Here is a 5,688-nt window from a genome sequence, read left to right as displayed (position 1 = left end):
AACCTGTAGTGTAAATGGGAAAAGGCCAAGCCTTTGCTGGCTAATTTGATTCTAGAACATTCGATTTAAACACCTATTTTCTTAAATATTTTTTAAAAGTTTTACATGTGTGAATTTTTTGCCTGTGGGTATATCTCCATACCCATGAATGGCTACTGTCCACTAAGCCAAAATGGAAATGGCATAGTAGAACTTAAGTTATACATGCACGTGAGCTGTTATGTAGATGCTGAAAATCAAACCAGGATCTTATGGAAGACTGGCTGGCTCTTAACCACTGAGCCATCCCCCTAGCCTGCAAACTCTGATTATCATAACTAAACCTACCATTTGAACCAGAAAAAAAGAAGATTTTGTCTTGTTTTTGTTTTGTTGATATTTTTTTAAATCTGTAATTAATTGTCTGGAAGAAACTGATACATGGTTATAAAAATAAATATAGTCTGAGGAAGAAGAATCATTTTTTACTTAAATTACTTAGGGTTATATTGACCTCTTGATTGGGTGAAGAAAGCAGGCATGCTCTGTTGCTCAGACAAAATGGTAGATTTTCATAAAATCTAAACCAGTTACTGTGAGGAAGGCTTTTTTTTAATTTCTACAAGGACCAGAGTCATACTTCCCATTTCTTTTGTGGCATCACATTGTACTTTGTACACTGCTCTGCAGAGATAAGTGGTCAATGAGTGCTTGTTGATGGTCTATTGCATTGGGCACCTGTCAATAGCCTCCAGCGTACTTTCAGAACTGAATGAAACTACTCTTGGAGAATAAATGTGTATTTGTTCTAATACCCATGAAAATCAATTCGTGAACTATAAAGTCTGGAAAACATCCATTAATTTCTCTGCTTTATTTTCACACCTGTTTATTGAAGAAAATAGTAACTGTAGGTCTTCTTGTTTGTTTTTAAGAACATTGAAACGTGAAGATGTTAGAGTTGAGATCTGTTCTCTAGTGCTTACTTTCTATTAGTAGCTTGTAGGACCTCCTAAAACTGCCACTTCCCATGAACTAAAGATCTTCAAATTACCACAGTTACTTATGTTTTTTTTTATTTTTTGTTTGTTTGCTTTTGTTTGTTTGTTTGTTTTTTGAGACAGGGTTTCTCTGTATAGTCCTGGCTATCCTGGAACTCACCCTGTAGACCAGGTTGCCCTCAATACTTACGATTTTAATGTCCATTCCACTACACTAATATGTATTTAGAAGCCTGAAGCAGTTAAGAGCAGGTATTACAAAGGACCCACGGTCAGTTTTCAGCACTCCTCTCAGGTAGCCCATAACAACCTATAACTCCAGTTGCAGGTTTTTTTTGATGCCTTCTTCTAGCTGGTACAAGCACATGCACACATGTATGGTATGCAAACAGATATACAGGCATGTATATATAATACATGCAAATAAAAGTACAATTTAAGAATTGGAAAGTAGTATCTTTATAGAACTTGGAAAGTTCACTTTCATAACATAAATATTCCATTTTTATAACCTCATCATAAATTTACTTATGAATATTATCAACTTTGAATATATTGTTACACAATCTCGGATACATATATAGATAGATATCTGTGAAAAATTCCAGAGTATAAAGAAGAGTGTTAGCTCATTCCATAGATAATAGAGAAACCGAGGCCATGCAGTCTAGGAAAAGCAGACACCATCATGGGATATGTTATGACAAGATGGGTAGGTATCAAGATCTTACACTTCCTGGCCCAAGATTTCTTCCTTTACTTCCTTTCATACAGGGTACAACACCAAATATACAACTTATTTGTATACATTAGATAACTTAATTATATTTATGCTCAAGAGAGATTTATTTGAATTATTAGAGGAGAAGTCAGAGGCTAAAAGTTCTATTCATTCATGACAGGGTTTTATTTGGGTAGAGGTATGTAAATACACTGAAATGTTATATGATTGTTGTCTTCTTCAGACTTATCTATTTCTCTTTTCTTGTTCCCTTATATTTCCATGATTTGATAGTCTTAATTTAGAACTATACTTTTCCTGATATTATTTGAGATTATACTATAATTGTGATCTTAGGAAATTATAATTAAAAATTGTGTGCTTACTTCAAAAAATATTGGCCAAAAAGAGGAAGATAAATGAAGCAGTCTTATTACTGAGTCAACAGTAAGTTGGAAAGTGCCGCCAATCACAAGCAATTTCCTAAAGAGATTATGAACACAGAAAGAACCTCTACTCATTTATAGAGCTGGATCTTCATTAGTTCCGTGTTTCCCGGGTGATTTATCTTCGAGAAAGACTTGAATTTTCTCTCACGTTCCCTCTAAATTCACCTGATAATTAGGATGACAATATGACATTATGGGTTTACTAATTGTGAGCATGATAAGGAACTGAGCGCCTCATATCTCTGCGAAGGAAATAGTTTTGTCACCATCCTTAGGAAATTAAGGTTCTTATCTGCTCAAGCCAAATGGTGATTGGTGTTATCCTAGCTGGATATTATCTTTCAAGTGGATGTCCTAGGTCCTTCACAGAAATATTTCTTGGGCTTTACAGTCTGAAGGGTACTTACTTGGCTTTTAGAAGATCTACATACGGCAGAGTGGAAGCTGTCAGAGTCACTTGTCTCCTCTTAGCTCTTGCACCTGAAGGTCTGTGCTCTGCCAGCCCCAGGCATGGCGTCTGCACTGTCCATTCTGCTGTTGCCTCTCTCTGCAACAGCTTCAGCCTTTCAGCACAGAACAATACTAAGATAGCTGTATTGGGAGCTTCTGAGGGCATGGGGCAACTCCTTTCACTCTTCCTGAAGACCAGACCCCTAGTGAGCCAACTGACTCTCTACCATACTGCTTACATACCTGGTGTGACAACAGATCTGAGTCACATCGAGATCGTAGCGAATGGGAAAGGCTACCTCAGACCGGAGCAGCTACCAGGTTGCCTAAAAGGTTGTGATGTGGTGGTCATACTAGCAGGAGTACCCGGGAAGCCAGGGATGACGCAGGATGACTCAGCAATGCCCTGAAGCCAATGTTTACATCATTGCCAACCTATTTAACTCCACCATACCTATTACCGCAGAGGTTTTCAAGAAGCATGGCATGTACAATACCAACAAGATCTTGAGTGTGGTGACCCTTGACATAGTCAGAACGAACACTTTTGTGGCAGAACTAGAAGGTTTGGATCCAGTTTGAGTCAAAGAGCTTGTCATTGGTGGCCACACTGGGAAGACGATCATGCCCCTGATCTCTTAATGTACCCCCAAGGTTTACTTTCCCCAAGACCAGCTGGCCACACTCACTGGAAGGATCCAGGATGCTGGCACTGAAGTCGTGAAGGCCAAGACTGGAGCAAGTTCTGCTGCTCTGTCCATGGCTTATACTGGGGCCTGTCTTGTCTTCTCCCTCATGGATGATGTGACCGGGAAGGAAGGAGTTGTTGAGTGTTCGTTTGTTCAGTCCAAATAGACAGAATGTACTTGCTTCTCTGTACCATTTTCTGTTGGGGTAAAAGGACCTGGAAAAGAACCTGGGCATTGGTAAAAATCCCCTTTTGAGGAGAAAATGATTGTTGAGGCCATCCCTGAGCTGAAAGCTTCGATCAAGAAATGCAAGCACTTTGTCAAGAACATGAAGTGAGCAAGAGGTTTGAGCCTCGAGCAGCAGCAGCATCGTAACTTATACAGCATCATGTCATTGGAAACACTTGGGAGGCCAACTTGCTTTGATGGAGGGCATTGTTATCGCCATCAGCATCCCTTTTAAATTAGGGCTAGTCTGTTGAGAATGACAGTAAAGCCGTCTCTGATTTTTCTTTTAAAAGAATATACACACATGATAATGGGCATTATTTTTGGCCTGGGCTTTGTGTCTCCATTTGTTGGCAGTTCTGAGTTCGTCAGCACGTTTAGCTCAAAATGTGGGTTCTATAGAGCACAAAGGAAACTCAAGAAACTCATCTCTCTTCAGGACGCTGGTCAGCAAGGTGCAGTGCCATAGTTTAGAGTCTTGTCAGAACAGCTCTGTACTTTGAAGAAACTAGAATTGTACCCACAAGGTAACAAAACTCTTTCTCCATCTGTTAAAATATAGTAACGTGAAGTTTTTAGAGTACACCTGAGATAAATGTCACCAGCACCCCAAAACCTGGAATGCATGACTTTCAAACCCTTTAATTGTATGGTCAGAAAACCCACAGGCTGTGAGTTTTATTCTTTTTTAGGCAATTTTAATACTTTGGTGTAAGAAACAAATCAACAAGAAAATTCCTGTCCTTGTAATCAGGTTTTCAAATCTGAAAACATGAGGAAGTGAGAAATAAGAGACCTGATACCAAAGTGTTGCTCTTCCGGTCTCTACTCAATGTTGAGGTTTTAAAGTAAACTTAAGATTTTAATTTTTGCTCTAAGGAAAAGTGAGTCCTTTTTTATTGTTTGATTAAAATAGATGATTCTTTCTATGACTTGAAAGAACTTAAATGGATTTATTAAGTATAAAAGGATCAAGTTAATGATAATGATAGGGGGAGGTTTTTTTTTTTTAATTCCTGACTAAAGGGATGATAACTCATATTTTTTCTTTAATGAGAACAGTAAGTAAAAATAATTATTCATGCAAGCCTGGCTTCTCATTAAGCACTGGCATAAAACTTTCTCCAATAAACTCAAGTGGATATTTTTGCAAGGTTGGACTTGGGAATTCTTCACTCCCCATTAGGCCATGGAATCTGATTATCCAATCAGCCTCCTTTGGTCTCCAAAAACATTGTTATGGTCCATTAATTTAAAGAAGCTTCTTTCTAGAGTGGATGATTATTCTATAATAGAATAGGGGAAGAAAATGCTATCCTGGTACTTTCCTTCGGATTTCAGTCCTCAGTTTAGCATCTATTTTATACTCCACTTGGCATATGCATATTTACACACATTGTAGCCATGTTTTTCCTAGCAGTTTTGAAAATAAGGATTATTATTCAAACTCAATTATTAGTCAAAGCATATCAAATATATTTTTATAACACAAAGAGGTATTTTGTTTCCAGGAGAAATATGTAGGTCTAAGGTTTAACTACTCTTAGAGTTTGGGTAAATCTTAAGATTTTCTTGAGATTAAAATGACAATATAAGCCAAAAGGAATTATTAAGGGACATATAAGTGTGTGTTTATTAACTACATATAAACACATACATTGAATATTCATATTTAGAAAACATTTCCCACAGTAATGTATATACCTTTTTTATTATTCTAAATTTTTCCCAATAATCATATAAGCAAAAAGGTGGCTACATCTGTGTATTCCTGTCTCAAAGAAAAGTGGCCTGTTCTAAATAAAACTATCGCCTATATGTTTACAGCTTTTCATAGATGAATGTTAATAATTCTATATTAATGGATGAATCAGTTTATTTTTTGAGATAATCTAGGATTCACAGTAACCCTTCAGCTTCAACCTCCCTGGTGTTAGAAGAGAGTTCAGACTAATCACTGCTCTTTCTGAATTGGGGAATTTTAAACTCTGAAGCTGGTTTCCAATTTCAATGTTTAAAAAAAATTACACATGTAGAAATTGCTATTTTTCAATGGATACATGGTTAATAGAGAGATCTATTTTGGCTGCTCATTCAATCAGCACCAGAACTTTTAACAAGCACCGAACTGCTCTGCAGACTAGCTCATGCCCACTCCAGTGTGCTATCAC

The 5,688-nt window shown here is 37.3% G+C and overlaps 1 pseudogene; it reads left to right on the top strand.

The window, feature by feature from the left end:
- The first annotated feature begins 2,455 nt into the window (after window positions 1-2,455).
- Window positions 2,456-3,626, top strand: LOC127680230 (malate dehydrogenase, mitochondrial-like; annotated as a pseudogene).
- The last annotated feature ends 2,062 nt before the right edge of the window (window positions 3,627-5,688 follow it).

This window comes from Apodemus sylvaticus, chromosome 3 (assembly GCF_947179515.1).
Source record: "Apodemus sylvaticus chromosome 3, mApoSyl1.1, whole genome shotgun sequence".
NCBI classification, from domain to species: domain Eukaryota; kingdom Metazoa; phylum Chordata; class Mammalia; order Rodentia; family Muridae; genus Apodemus; species Apodemus sylvaticus.
The sequence above is the reverse complement of the archived record's forward strand: the minus strand, read 5'-3'. Positions and strand labels throughout refer to the sequence as shown.